Raw genomic sequence first — 16,688 nt, forward strand, 5'->3', positions numbered from 1 at the left:
ATACACAGAGCTCTCCCCCATCAACATCCCACATCACAATGGTACATTTGTTACAATGGACAAGTCTACACTGACACATCATTATGACCCAAATCCATAGTTTACATTACAATCACTCTTGGAGTTGTACATTCTATGGGTTTGGGCAAATGTATAATGACATGTATTCACCATTAAAGTATCATACATTGCCCTAAAAATCCTCTGTGCTCCACCTATACGTCTCTGCCTCCCTTCTCTCCCTTGGAAACAACTGATCTTTTTACTGTCTCCATAATTTTGCCTTCTCCAGAATGTCATATAGTTAGAATCATACAATATGCAGCCTTTTCAAATTGGCTTCTCTTACTTAGTAATATGCATTTAAGGTACTTCCATGTCTTTAAATGGCTTGATTATATATTCTTTTTGAAAAAATACTCTGTCATATTTCCTTATCCCTCATTCATCCTTTTTTTTTCTTGATGTGGACCATTTTTAAAGTCTTTATTGAATTTGTTACAATATTGCTTCTGCTTTATGTTTTGGTTTTTTGGACCCAAGACATGTGAGATCTTAGCTCCCTGACCAGGGATTGAACCCACACCCCCTGCATTGGAAGGTGAAGTCTTAACCACTGGCCCACCAGGGAAGTCCCAGAACCCTATACTCTTAAAGTTCACAAAACACTTCCTAGTCACAAAATCCAGAGCTATTTCTGCAACACTGAATACTGTTACCACCATCTCCTTAAACTCTTTCCTATGGCTTTGTGAGACTGTTCCTTTTCTTCTCCTCTAGCTTTCTCTGCTCGCTCCTTCCTACAGACTCTTCAAGGGTAGGTATTCCTCAAAAGGCTGTCCTTGGCCTTCTCTGTACTCTGTAATACCATCTCAGCATATTCTTCTCACACCCATATTATCTTCTATCTAAAATGTCTAAGCATAATCTTGGATAATCTCTCTTGCTTCTTACATTCAGCCAGTTACCAAAACCTGTCAATTCTCCCCCCACAATCCCCCCCTCACCCCGCCCATTACATCTTGCAATTGTCCCATCTTTCTGTTTCTTTGGTCTCTTTCCTAGTTGAGGAACTCATTAACTCCTCTTTAAATAATGGTAATAGAGTTGTAGCTAATATATCTCTGCATTAAGCCTATTTCCTTAGTCCATTCTGTTCAGTCCTGCTACATTAATTTTCCTGGACCGCCTTGCTCATTAATGTCTACTTCAATGTCATTTGAAATAGAAATGGATATATATTATTTCAGGAGTAAAATGCTGGAATAATTACTGATGATTGTGAAAACTGTTATTTTTATACACAATTATTAATAACTTGTAAATGGATGCAAATAGTTAAGTATTTATTTTAATTAATTAATTAATTATTTGGAGGTTGGGGCTGTGTTGGTTCTTCGTTGCTGTGTGCCGGCTCTCTCCAGCTGCGGTGAGCAGGGGCTACTCTTCGTTGCAGTGCGCGGGCCTCTCATTGCCGTGGCTTCTCTTGTTGCAGAGCACAGGCTCTAGCCAAGCAGGCTTCCGTAGTTGTGGCACATGGGCTCAGTAGTTGTAGTGCACGGGCTTAGTTGCTCCATGGCATGTGGGATCTTCCAGTGTACCCTGCATTGGCAGGCAGACTCTCAACCACTGCGCCACCAGGGAAGCCCAAAAACTAGTTAAGTTTTTAAATTGACATAACATAAAATTTATCAGATGAAATAAAATGACAACATGTTCAATAAATTGAATATCAGGAGAGAGTGACTTAGATGACACAAAGAAGAATATTGTATCTTATTTGAGCCAACAAATACTTATAAAATTACAAATTAAAATGAAAGGCAGAATTATAGATGTTATATTATATCATAATTCTAATCTTTTTAATAGTGCTTGTGTACTGGCATTCTAACTTTAATAAAATTTTTGTTATTTTATTCAATTTGAGTGTTTTCTGAAAAGGCTCTGTTTCATATTATTCATATCTTGAGAGTTTCTTTGATAAAGCAGAATTTTAGTCCCTCAAAATTTCATCAAGGGACTGCCCTAGTGGAGCAGTGGAAGAAAGCCTGCGGCAGCTAGAGAAAGCCTACGTATAGCAACGAAGACCCAATGCAGCTAAAAATAAATAAATAAATGAATTAATGAATAAATAAATAAATTTATATTAAAAAACTTCCTCAAAATATAGAAAAAGCTACAGACTCATGTACAATGTACCTGTTATCTTTGAGCCAAAATAAAGCATGTATAAAGAAAAGTTGAAAGAATTAGAAAAACATCAAGTATTCAAAATACATTTAAAAAGTTTTTAAGAATATTACTAATTTGAGATTGACTACATGGAGGTTGCAAATTTAAATTAAAATCTTGCCCCCGAATTGTCTTTTCTATACTTGACAATGAAGAATATTAGAGATTCTTTTCTAACTACAAATCCTGGGTAAAAAAATCCCTTCTAGAGAATATATCAATGAAAACCTTACTTTCTTATTTGTGTTTTGCCTTACACAAAAAGATTAATGTAGAGGGCAGACAGCAGAAGCAAGAAGAACTACAATCCTGCAGCCTGTGGAACAAAAACCACATTCAGAGAAAGATGGACAAGATGAAAAGGCAGAGGGCTATGCACCAGATGAAGGAACAAGACAAAACCCCAGAAAAACAACTAAATGAAGTGGAGATAGGCAACCTTCCAGAAAAAGAATTCAGAATAATGATAGTGAAGATGATCCAGGAACTCGGAAAAAGAATGGAGGCAAAGATCGACAAGATGCAAGAAACATTTAACAAAGACCTAGAAGAATTAAAGAACAAACAAACAGAGAGGAACAATACAATAACTGAAGTGAAAACTACACTAGAAGGAATCAATAGCAGACTAACTGAGGCAGAAGAACGGATAGGTGATCTGGAAGACAGAATGGGGGAATTCACTGCTGTGGAACAGAATAAAGAAAAAAGAATGAAAAGAAATGAAGACAGCCTAAAAGAACTCTGGGACAACATTAAATGCAACAACATTCACATTATAGGGGTCCCAGAAAGAGAAGAGAGAGAGAAAGGACCCAAGAAAATATTTGAAGAAATTATAGTCAAAAACTTCCCTAACATGGAAAGGAAATAGCCACCCAAGTCCAGGAAGCGCAGAGAGTCCCATACAGGATAAACCCAAGGAGAAACATGCCGAGACACATTGTAATCAAATTGGCAAAAATTAAAGACAAAGAAAAATTATTGAGAGCACAAGGGAAAAATGACAAATAACAGTCAAGGGAACTCCCATAAGGTTAACAGCTGATTTCTCAGCAGAAACTCTACAAGCCAGAAGGGAGTGGCATGATATACTTAAAGTGATGAAAGGGAAGAACCTACAACCAAGATTATTCTACCCAGCAAGGATCTCATTCAGATTCGATGGAGAAATCAAAAGCTTTACAGAAAGCAAAAGCTAAGAGAATTCAGCACCACCAAACCAGCTCTACAACAAACGCTAAAGGAACTTTGCTAAGTGGGAAACACAAGGGAAGAAAAGGACCTACAAAAACAAACCCAAAACAATTAAGAAAATGGTCATAGGAACATACATATTGATAATTACCTTAAATGTGAATGGATTAAATGCTCCAACCAAAGGAGACAGGCTTGCTGAATGGATACAAAAACAAGACCTATATATATGCTGTGTACAAGAGACCCACTTCAGACCTAGGGATACATTCAGACTGAAAGTGGGGGGATGGAAAAATATATTCCATGCAAATGGAAATCAAAAGAAAGCTGGAGTAGCAATACTCATATCAGGTAAAATAGACTTTAAAATAAAGAATGTTACAAGAGACAAGGAAGGACACTACATAATGATCAAGGAATCAATCCAAGAAGAAGATGTAACAATTATAAATATATATGCACCCAACATAGGAGCACCTCAATACATAAGGCAACTGCTAAGAGCTATAAAGAGGAAATCGACAGTAACACAGTAACAGTGGGGGACTTTAACACCTCACTTACACCAATGGGCAGATCATCCAAAATGAAAATAAATAAGGAAACAGAAGCTTTAAATGACACAAGAGACCAGATAGATTTAATTGATATTTATGGAACATTCCATGCCAAAACAGCAGACTACACTTCCTTCTCAACTGCGCATGGAACATTCTCCAGGATAGATCACATCTTGGGTCACAAATCAAGCCTCAGTAAATTTAAGAAAATTGAAATCATATCAAGCATCTTTTCTGACCACAACACTATGAGAATAGAAATGAATTACAGGGAAAACAACATAAAAAACACAAACACATGGAGGCTAAACAATACATTACTAAATAACCAAGAGATCACTGAAGAAATCAAGGAGGAAATCAAAAATACCTAGAGACAAATGACAATGAAAACACGACGATCCAAAGCCTATGGGATGCAACAAAAGAAGTTCTAAGAGGGAAATTTATAGCTATACAAGCCTACCTCAAGAAACAAGAAAAATCTCAAATAAACAATCTAAACTTACACCTAAAGGAACTAGAGAAAGAAGAAGAAACAAAACCCAAAGTTAGCAGAAGGAAAGAAATCATCAAGATCAGAGCAGAAATAAATGAAATAGAAACAAAGAAAACAATAGCAAAGATCAATTAAACTAAAAGCTGGTTCTTTGAGAAGATAAACAAAATTGATAAACCATTAGCCAGATGCATCAAGAAAAAAGGGAGAGGATTCAAATAAAATTAGAAATTAAAAAAGGAGAAGTTACAACAGACACCACAGAAATACAAAGGATCATGAGAGATTACTACAAGCAACTCTATGACAATAAAATGGACAACCTGGAAGAAATGGACAAATTCTTAGAAAAGTATAACCTTCCAAGGCTGAACCAGGAAGAAATAGAAAATATGAACAGACCAATCACAAGTAATGAAATTGAAACTGTGATTAAAAATCTTCCAACAAGCAAGAGTCCAGGACCAGATGGCTTCACAGGTGAATTCTATCATTTAGAGAAGAGCTAACACCCATCCTTCTCAAACTCTTCCAAAAAATTGCAGAGGAAGGAACAGTCCCAAACTCATTCTATGAGGCCACCATCACCCTGATACCAAAACCAGACAAAGATACTACAAAAAAAGAAAATTACAGACCAATATCACTGATGGAAAATAGATGCAAAAATCCTCAACAAAATACTAGCAAACAGAATCCAACAACACATTAAAAGGATCATACACCATGATCAAGTAGGATTTACCCCAGGGATGCAAGGATTCTTCCATATACACAAATCAATCAATGTGATACACCATATTAACAAATTGAAGAATAAAAACCATACGATCATCTCAATAGATGCAGAAAAAGCTTTTGACAAAATTCAACACCCGTTTATGATAAGACTCTCCAGAAAGGGAGCATAGAGGGAACCTACCTCAACATAATAAATGCCATATACGACAAAAGAAAAAATGATTAATGGTAATCTTTGATGTGCTGCTTCAGCTTCTTGCACCTCAGCATTTTTTTTTTTTTTTTTTTTTGCAGTACGTGGGCCTCTCACTATTGTGGCTTCTCCCGTTGTGGAGCACAGGCTCCGGACGCGCAGGCTCAGCGACCATGACTCACGGGCCCAGCCACTCCGAGGCATGTGGGATCTTCCCGGATCGGGGCATAAACCCATGTCCCCTGCATCGACAGGCAGACTCCCAACCACTGCACCACCAGGGAAGCCCACACCTCAGCATTTTGAAATGAAGAAACAAGTAGCAATAATTTTTAATAGACAGCATCGTGGATCAAGGATGAATTCAATCACATATTGTATTGGGAATATAGCCAATATTTTATAATAACTTTAAATGGAGTATAATCTATAAAAATTTTGAATCACTATGTTGTACACTTAAAGCTAATATAATATTGTAAATCAACTATACCTCAGTTAAAAAAAAAGGTAGAGTGACCAGACACCCCAATTTGTCCTTGACAATCCAGATTTATGCCTGTGGTCCCAGTATAATGTTGGTGGAAATCCCCTTTCAGTATTAAAAGTTTCCTAGTTTAGATAATAAATTATATATTCACCTTACCTAAGAGACATGTTAATCAAATGAACTGTATTGGCATAGTTGGGATATTGATCAAAAATTAACCAACTGTAATAATACACTTGAATGTGGAAAAAAAAATCAAACAAAAAAGGATGAATTCAATTTTGCTTTACTTGCCTGCTGAGAGATTTCTGGGTCTCAGTTAACTAATAACAGTGAATTTGACTGAACCAATACTAATAGCATAAAAAACTAGTAAAGAAAATTATCATGCAGTTGTCATCAACATTGAAACAAACATGGCTGTTATCTATTTGGCATCATACTTTCCCATTTATGATCTGTGAATCTCAGAGGAGAAACTGAGAACTATTGTTCCCAGAATCCCTTTCCCTAGATGGTTCTGGTTAGAGTCTGCCAGCTACAGGCACTTATGTGACGTTGGAATGGGGAGGAACAGAAGCTACTACTTTCCCAGGGTAGTGACAGATAGGCTGAGAGTAGACATGAAGTTCACAGTAGCTTCTGGATGAGTTCCTGGCAAATTACCTTCTTTGATCCCGTAGACAATTGAGATGGCTAGTGGTGGCTGCTGGAGAATTATTTGATTTGGTGTTGCAAGATTATACAGTTTGTAGGAGCTTCCTGGAGATTCTTGAGAAAAACAGAGGCTTCCAAGAAAGTTCTCAGAGCCAACCACCTTGTCAATGCAAACTGAGATTATTGGACCAACTTCCCTGATCTTTAATTTCCCAACTCTTCCAATGATTGTGGAAGCCTCTCATTCCCTTAGTAAGGCCCTTCATATTTAGTGTACATAGAATACCTCTGTTTTTCTATATGTACTTTGTTTAATACAGCGTGGAGGTTACTATGTATTGTCCACACTGTTTTGATAGAGTGTTCAAAAATTACTGTGTATTGCAATATAGTAATAGAATTATTAGCCAAAGCCAGCAAAGCATATTACATATGAGAGCTTTTTAAGCTACCCTATCATGTACTTACACAATGTGTTAAGACAAGATGGAGTAGGAGCTGTAACTTTTAAAAAGAATGTTTAAACAAAGTCTTAAAAACTTTTCAGATAAAAATATTAACATAACAGGCCTTATAAAACTAAATATTGGCTGCTTTCAGAAAAAGTAACACATATGCTGAAATCTCCTAAAGAAATAAAACTGATATGCCTCAAGAACACAAATGTTTCTTAGATAATAGGTGCTAAATATTCTCCATTCTACTGTGGATGTAAACTTTTTAACCTTCTTGATTTGTATTGTAAAGTGCTTTCTAGACAGATTCTAACAACCCATACTCCTACTAGCATTGTTTGAGAATGTCCATTTCACTGTATCCTTGCCTACATTATGATCATTTTTTCAACATTTTAACTAGTAAGATTGATATAACATTTGAAAGAAAGTTGTTTCCCTTGGCCTTTGAGTCACTGGCATTCTACGTAAGAAAACACAAATCTAAAAACTAGGAAACATAATATTATTCTTGGTTCCGTTGTGGATTTTTGAATCTGGCCAAATATTTATGTTTTCTGTTTAAAAAAGAGATTTAAAAAAGGACTGTTGGCTCTCACTCTTCTTTCTCAAAATAGTAACATATAAAAAATAAGAACAGAGCACTGACAAGGTGGTACCACCGGTGCAGGTCTCTCCGCTCATCAAGCTTGGCCGCTACTCCGCCCTGCTCCTCAGTGTGGCCTACAGAGAGAGCCAAGCGCTGCAATTACCTGAAACCCAGGCAGAAGAGGAGAGGAGGATAGCAGCTGAGGAGGAAAAGAAGCAGGATGAGCTGAAATGCATTGCGAGAACTGGCAGGGGCTGGAGAGGACGGCATATTAAAGTGAGCCTGCATTTCTCCGGAGCAATGTGGCTGAGTAAAGCTTTCTGTGCTGTATGAAATAAATAAATAAATAAGCAAGCAGAGAAAGTCGATAAAGTTAAATATGCTAAATTGATAGTGAATACTAATTTGCTTATGCCTTGGTTCAACATTTGTTGAGACCCATTAGATGCTAGCAGGTATAAGGAATTGGGACTAACTCCAGAGACCTCACCCGCTGGTGGGGGACGCAGCCTAGCAATCAGGCGACAGTGCGGCGCCATGTGCCTTTATCCAAACCATTTGGGCCACAAGTGTTTCAGAAACAGCACTATTTGTGGATTTTTAGAAAGGTAAGACAATACATGTTACCTGTAACACGTAACACCTCCCGATAGAGCCTGAGGCAGCCTCCTATGCGCGAATACAGCAACATTTCTGTCGTAAGACAACGTTATTAATAGCCTCATGTCCGTTCTGGTCAGATTTTGCTGCCAATAAGTTTTGGCACCCGTTATAAAATAAACTTTTGGTTTTCAGAGCTTTTTGGATTTTGGAATTGCAGATAAAGGACTGTGGACTTGAAAAATGATGTCACATTCTAGGAGAGAGGTAAGAACAGAGTACTATGGAAATGTATGGGTATGGTACCCAACCCAGACTGGCAGGGGGCAGGAAGGTGAGTGGAGAGAAAATTGAGGTTGGTTCATAGGTGCCAACAAAATACAAATGTTTTATTGTATTATAGTTCCAGGGAGATTAGAGAGAAGTTGAGGAAGTTGAGGATTGTCTGATGATGAACTCTGACAGACTGTTTTTGAGTTTTCTTACTTTATTGTTGTGTTACAAAGTTAACAATGAAAATATTATTGTCTGGTCTATTTAATTTCCTTATTGATAGAATAAAAAATATTGCAAACAACATGGGAAATAGCAGTACTTCATTTAAACACTCAGCTATTTCTTGCACGTCTATGCTAGAGTTCAAGGTTTTTGTACTTTCTCACACTGTTCTCTCTCTGGTCTCTGGCCTCAGACAGGCTGTATGCTACACCACCATACAGAAATGGTTATCTCACTCTCATGCCTGAAAACCTTTAAGAGCTCCCCACTGCAGGGGAAAAAAATTCTATATTGCTGTCTCTCTCTCTCAATATATGCTGTAGAGACCAGGAATGGGTCATCAACTTACAAACAAACTTGAGTAGCAGCACAAATACAAGGAAGCTTCATGAGGATGGCAAGCTTGGACAGGAGGAGCAAATAGGACAAATGCCAAGCTCAGGAGAGATGTATGAAGCAACACGAGACAGGCCAGTCGAGAACTTAACGCCGAAGATGCTTCTTGGAACTGAAGTGTATGGAAAGCAGATCTAGAACTAGAATCCCTTTAACATGGGCCTAGAATATCTCAACGTGTGAAATGTTTACAAGTGAAGAGTCACTCTAAAGTTTGTTTTGCTTAATATTGTTAAGATTCTGCTTTTCCCAGATTACTTGCACAAATTATTTGCACAATTTTTCAAGGCAGCCTTTCCTAAGTAAATGCAAATTCAGGACCTGATCAAGTTATACATTAGTCAATCAAAAGTATCCATTGGGAATCTATTAAAAAAGTGACCAGCACACGAGAGAAATCTTGAAGGTAGTCATTAGAAAATAGAACCAGGGAGCTTCTCTGGTGGTGCAGTGGTTGAGAGTCTGCCTGCTGATGCAGGGGACACGGGTTCGTGCCCCGATCCGGGAAGATCCCACATGCCGCGGAGCGGCTGGGCCCGTGAGCCATGGCCGCTGAGCCTGTACATCCGGAGCCTGTGCTCCGCAATGGGAGAGGCCACAACAGTGAGCCGCGTAACGCAAAAAAAAAAAAAAACCAGAAAATAGAATCAGGGAAATTTGAACCAATATGGTTTTACTATATTGTCTTATCATCTTATTGGATATAAAAAATATTTTTTAAAATCCTAGAAAACTATCAAATAGCTCAATAAGTAGACTACCTTTAAAATATTTAAAAGCTTAAGGGCATTCCTTAGTTTCCACATGGCAACGTATTTACAAATACAAAGTACAAAACATCAGCTATTCATTTTGCCTAGCTGGGACAAAGGGCACTGAATATCAAAGCTTCAAAAATGGTCATTTGAATTGTATTATGACTATGCAAACCAGAGGAGCTTGGCTAAATATGAAAAATGCAAAATGCTTTTCATTTCTTGTTCCTTTACTCAAACTCTAAGATGAAGGCAAGGATAGAAAGAAAGGTATCTAATGTCTCTTTCCCATTTCCTTTTCATATACCCTAAAATATGGTAGACCCTAATTCTGCTAGAGTAATACCTCCCATCTCTGGATACAATATTTACCTAATTGGGAATTTATTTCAGTGACAATTAAAAAACAATCTATTCCATATGGAACCTAATTTTCCTGAAATAAGGTGACATAAACCTTTGATTGTGAGTATACTGGGGAGGTAGGGGGTAAGGAGGAATTAAATTCCTTCTTTGTGCAAACATAGGATTGCACTCCCTGAAATAATCTTATAATATTTGAAGACTGGTATAGCCCTGCAAGATAGGTTTTAAAGATTAGGGAAATAAGCTCAGAGATGGAACTACTAGTCCACATGGAAGACACAGTTCATAGAAGGCCCAGTCAAAAACAGAATTCAGACCCTCGACTCCATGCACAGTATGATTTTATATCATACATGGTAGGAAATGTATTTTCTCAAATGTATTCATGCATTCCCTCATGCATTCATTCAAACAAATATGTATTAAGTAGTGATTTAGTTTTTATTTAGTAGCACCTACTGAATGTCAGACACTGCACAGGAGATATAGCAGTAAACAAGTCATATGATAATCCCTGACCTTATAGATTACATTTAGGCGAAGACAGAAAATAAACAAGAGAAATAAGTAAAATATATAATAACTTCATTGGTGGAAGTACTACGAAGAAAAATAAAGCAAGAAGGGAGCCAAGGTACAAAGCAAAGTGAGACTGTAAGTTTAAATAGCTTGGTTAGAATAGCCACACTGGCAATGGCATTTGAACAAAGACTTAAAGGAGATGAGAGACTGGACATGTGGATATCCACCAGAAGAGCATTTTGGGAAGGGAAACAAGGGCAGAAGCCCTGAGTTGAGAGTGTGTTTAGCATATTCAAGGAGAAGCAAGGAGAGCCGTGGCTGGAGCAAGGGGCAAGGCAGATAGTATAGGAGGTTAGACCACATTGTGTAGGACTTGTCTGGTTTTCATTCTAGGTGAGGTTGGAAGCCAGGGGAAAGTTTTCTTGTTTTTTTGATTTTTTTTTTAAGTTGAATCTTTTGTGGTTATACATCATTTCATAGTGGAGGGTTTTTTTTAATTTTATTTATTTATTTTTGGCTGCGTTGGGTCTTCATTGCTGAGTGCAAGCTTTCTCTAGCGGTGAGTGGGGGCTACTCTTCATTGCAGTGCGTGGGCTTCTCATTGTGGAGGCTTCTCTTGTTGAGGAGCACAGGCTCTAGGTGTGCAGGCTTCAGTAATTGCACCACGCAGGCCCTAGAGTGCACGGGCTTCTGTAGTTGCAGCACTTGGGCTCAGTAGTTGTGGCGCACGGGCTCTAGGGCGTGTGGGCTTCAGTAGTTGTGGTGTGTGGGCTCAGTAGTTGTGACACACGGACTTAGCTGCTCTGTGGCATGTGAGATCTTCCCGGACCAGGGATTGAACCTGTGTCCCCTGCATTGGCAGGCAGATTCTTAACCACTGCACCGCCAGGGAAGGGATCAGTAGCTTATATGTGATATTCAAGCTCAAAGACTGAATAAGGTCACCAGGGGAGCAATTATGAATAGAGAAGAGGCCAGAGGACTGAGCTCAGAAGAAGTCCAATGTTTAGAGATTAGAAAAATGAGACAGAGCAGTCAGTGGAATGCAAGATTAACTATTTCAAATGCTGCTGCTTGCTTAACTGAAATAAGGATTGAAAACTGGCCACTGCATTTAGCAATGTGAATATCATTGGTCATCTGATCAAGTGCAGTGTCAGTGGAATTCTGGTTTGCCTGAGAGGAGTGGGTTCAGGAGTGAGGGGCAGGGGAAAGGAGTGGGAGATGGCCAAGTGTCAGTTCCTATGCATTTGCCTTGATATTTCTACATGGTTGTTAAGTATAAAAAGTGTTTTAGAAACTATAACAATAACTTTTTATTGAATGCCCTTTATATTATAGGCCCTGAGCTATGCACTTTATACATTTAAAAAAGAATAATTCCCTGCAACAAAATGTAGTTTACAGATGAGCAAAGTGATGATTAAAGAGGTTAAGTAACTTTCCCAAGGTCCCATGTTTGGTAAGCAGCAGAGTTGGAATTTGAATTTAGGTCTGTTTGACTCCAACCCTTCATCCTTAATCTCTGTGTTATGTTGCCTTTAAATATTACATAGCCATGTTACATAGCCAATTAACTATTAAAAAGCCACACAGAACTGATTCTTTCCTGGGGTTAAATACTAACTTGGAAGAAAGAATCCAGAAAGGTAAAGGAAACTCCTCTCTCCTTGTTGCTTAAGGTATTCTTAGTCTCTGGCAGGCATACCAGGCAGAACTGAACAGGGTTGTACATCATTTCAGCTGTCAGCCAACTCCCAGCAGGTCACTATATATGGAGCCCTCTTCAATATAACATGGCTTGATAAACCAATTTTAGCAGTATGGTTAAATTCAAGTAACAACTTCCATTGGAAACAATTCAGCCCTACGGCCATTAATGAAAAAGGAGAACGTGGGATGTCTATAAGCCCAATAAGCCAAATATAAAAAAAGAAAGTAGTTTGTTTTCTTATCTGATTGTCTATTTGCATGAAAAACAATGATATGCCTCAGCAGAGGAGGGTTTCTGGTAAACCGGGAAGGACAAATCTCATAATACCCTGTAGGCCCACTCCCTGTCTCCACCCTCCATTCCATTTCGACTGGTATTTTAATTTACTCTCAGACTCAGCTATTGAACCTCCTGGCTTGGGCCCAGTGGCATAAGAGGAAGTTAACATCAAACAGAATTGTCATGGAACTCCACAAGGCTATTAAGAGAAATGCCTGAGTATCATAATTGTCTCTGTTCTGAAAGCCTGAGTTTTATAATTCTGTTATATCTTGGCCCAAAATGAAAGAAAGAAAAATGTTAAAGTATCAAATAGATGTTTGTTAGAAACTAGTAAAGAAAATTATATCAGCTAGCTTTGTATTTTTTTGTGTGGTATTAGGGGGAAAAAAACCCACTGCAGTTCAACATGATAATCACGTATTAAGACAAGAAAAACAGAAGAGGGCTTCCCTGGTGGCGCAGTGGTTAAGAATATGCCTGCCAATGCAGGGGACACAGGTCGAGCCGTGGTCCGGGAAGATACCACATGCCACGGAGCAACTAAGCCCGTGAGCCACAACTACTGAAGCCCACACACCTAGAGCCCATGCTCCACAAAAAGAAAAGCCACCACAATGAGAAGCCCGCGCACTGCAACAAAGAGTAGCCCCTGCTCGTCACAACTAGAGAAAGCCCGCACACAGCAGCGGAGACCCAATACAGCCAAAAATAAATAAACAAAATAAATATTTATAAAAAAACAAAGAAAAGAAAAACAGAAGAGCTAGTGAAAACATTTGGGGAGTTCTGAAAAGTTTACAATACATTACGTTACATTTTGTTTACCTTTTAATTGCTACACTGAGTGTCATGAAAGTGTTTCCCTGACTTACCTGGATGCTCCAGCATATACAGAGCTGGGCAGGAATTTTTTCATACTTCTTTGCCAGCCAGAGGACATTTGGATGAATCAAGACCTCCCCTCTGGCTAATGGTCAGCAGTCTTCCAAAATATGTTTACATTTTAACAACAATCTGGTAGCTTTTGAGGTCTTCAGAAAGGATAAAATGCAACCTGTTAGGACTCGGGGAGGAGGGAGAGGAAACCTTGAAATATAAAGACTCATCATATTTATAAGTTACCGATTTCACAGTTTAATGTGAGAAAAGGAAAATGCAACTATTATGATTTAGTTAAAATAACAGATTACATTTACGCTTAGCTGAGGCGGTTCAGGAAAATGTGCACAGAGCCCTCTGACATAAGATTTCCTCTTACTCCAACGTCCTCGCTACCCCCCCACCCCGCTCTAAAGCAAGACACCCGCTGACCTCATTTGTTTCCAAAATGGCTATTTTTTAAAAAATGAAACTGTTTCTCATTGAAAACTTTTTACTATATAGCTACATAATAAAAACTCAACCATCAACGTACATAAAATATATACACGCAGTGAATTCAACTTAAGAAAATTTCCCAAAATATTCATATAGGTTGTTTGGGACTAGACAGACAAAACAATAGCTAATTGGATTTTTCCCTTTCACCTAATTGTTTTTGGTCTTGGAAAGACATAGGCAGAGCTTGGCTGAACACCAGTCATTTATTTTCTATAGTTACAAAGAATTCACCTTGCCCAGAGTGTACTAGAATAAAGTTCAAATTGACATTAGAAATAATGCTACTAGTAATAGCATTTTAGCTGGAGAAAAATCTTTCTGGGATTCAACAAAATTGTCTATAGAAAAAGAAGAACTGAAAAATGGGATGAAATGGAGTTTGTCAGAAACATAGCACATAGGTTGAAAAAAGATCATGGACACAAACTTATATAAAATGAGAATATGAAACTACCTATAATAAATGAAAGAGAAGAAAAGACATGGTCATACCTGAATTAAGATCTCTACTTCTTGATGTCATATATATAAAATCAAATCTCACACTTAAATATGCTAGAGGACTAAATAACTGGTTGGCTTCTGCTTTGCTCTAAACCTAAGACAGTGTACAGTAGTTGGGGAAAAACTAGTAATTACTGTTTCTTTTCTTTATAGAATACAGCGCATTTCTTTTCACTTCTCAGGAAAAAAGGTACCAGATTTTTTAGGGCTTTTTCCTCCTCACCTCATCCCTAGACCCAGTTTAAGCCTTAATACTCATCTCTTCAAAGAGTACAGCATTTCAATTCATTTCAAAGCATTGGATTGGTGCTGATGAGAGTAGAACCAAAATAAAACAGAGATTAGCTATGCTGAGAAATGTCCATTGTAAGTTCTGCAAGAACAGTGAACCAACCAGCCAGCATATATTGAAGTTGCTTACCGCTGTTTACAGGAAATTGTACAAAGCACGGTACTGGAACAGAAGGGAATGGGGCATATGTCATAGACTTTGAAGATGGAGAAAAAATTTCTGTGTAAAATAAATTAAGGATCCTCCAAAGAAAATAAAAATTAATACATTAAAATATACATGCTTCACACATACACACAAACTGAGCAAATAAAAATACTCCCTAAAAGATCCCACATGCCGCGGAGCGGCTGGGCCGGTGAACCGTGACCGCTGGGCCTGCGCGTCCGGAGCCTGTGCTCCGCAGCGGGAGGGGCCACAGCGGTGAGAGGCCAGCGTATCGCCAAAAAAAAAACAAAAAAACAAAAAACAAAAAACTCTCTAAAACCTAATTTGAAAATACTATAAAACCTTATTTTGGCAGTTACAGTGTTCTATTCCTCTAAAAGAGAGTGATAATAAGTTTTATGCTATGCCTATGACAGCAAAGACTATTAATTGTTCCAAAGATCCGACCACTAAACAGTTTTTAAAAATATGAAAATAATTACATCAGTGTATGGACTCTGGAAAATTTCTTCTCTGGTAATAAGGTCAGATAGACATTTCCTGTTTCACATTTCTAGTACACTTTGTTTTTTATACAATAATAGTATGAAACAATAGTTTGGCATGAGTTCAATGCATACTAAGAAATGCCCTGGCCCTTGAAGGCTAGGATGAGTCAGCCTCAAATGGCAAAAATCTCAATGACGACAAGAAAGGCAGACTGTCTGGGGTGTGGTGGCCCTAGAGAATAAGATTCAAGCAGCCAACCCATCTAGACTTCAATCTTTGATGTTTCTTGACCAGTGAAGAGCTCTTACGTTTAACAGCTACATGTACACAGCATTTAGGCTTGTGTCTACATAACCTGGCTTTTTTTTTAAAATTTTTTGCAAGGCAAACCTGCAATACAGAAAAAGAATGAGTTGGCATTTCCTCCTAAATTGTTAACCCAGATTGGCCATTGCTTCCACTACTCAACCTCCTGCTCTTGCTTTAAACAATCCAGGTGACAATGAGCTCTTTCCTACCCTTCACCAAACCTTGCCACTAACTGGGAATCCTTACCCTGTATCCATGGGCCTTTCTTACCACTACTTTGAACACCATGAGACAGAGCCACCCAGCACTGGGCCGCTCAGAAACTTGGGAATTCACACACCCATTTTCTCTGATGCCAAACTGGGATCCTCAGTACATGCTGGCATCAAAATGACTCATGCCAACTTGAGAATATTTAGGCCAGTCATTTCCAATGATATCTCTCATCTCTAATCTTCTGTTACTCAGTTATGGAAAGTAGATGAAGAAAGCATTCTAAAATAAAGCAGAGGATGCAGGTTAACAATGGGACAAGCATACAGAGTTAGGAGGGGCAGAATATGAGCTGAGAAGTTACAAACCAGAAGGAATGACAATGGGGGAAAAGGGTAGGCAACTGGGAGGAGGTTGCCTTTCTTCCAGTGCCAGAGAATGATAGGGATGAGAAAGCTGGAGGTCCTCCTTGACCAAGCCTTCTCCTTCACTCTCCACACAGAACTCATCATCAAGTGTTCCTTGTTTTTTTACTACAAGGGATAAAACACCTGCTGTTTTCTTTTTCCCCCAAATAATAA

At 38.3% G+C, this 16,688-nt stretch overlaps 1 long non-coding RNA gene across 1 annotated transcript; it reads right to left on the minus strand.

Moving 5' to 3' along the window:
- Positions 1–1,023: 1,023 nt before the first annotated feature.
- LOC132514581 (uncharacterized) lies at positions 1,024–14,849 on the minus strand. Its single transcript, XR_009538861.1, has 3 exons — positions 14,625–14,849; positions 13,625–13,783; positions 1,024–1,629 (listed from the first exon to the last, which is right to left on the minus strand). It is a non-coding gene; the product is annotated as an uncharacterized LOC132514581 (long non-coding RNA).
- Positions 14,850–16,688: the final 1,839 nt, after the last annotated feature.

The sequence above is a fragment of the Lagenorhynchus albirostris genome, chromosome 2, assembly GCF_949774975.1.
Source record: "Lagenorhynchus albirostris chromosome 2, mLagAlb1.1, whole genome shotgun sequence".
Lineage (NCBI taxonomy): Eukaryota > Metazoa > Chordata > Mammalia > Artiodactyla > Delphinidae > Lagenorhynchus > Lagenorhynchus albirostris.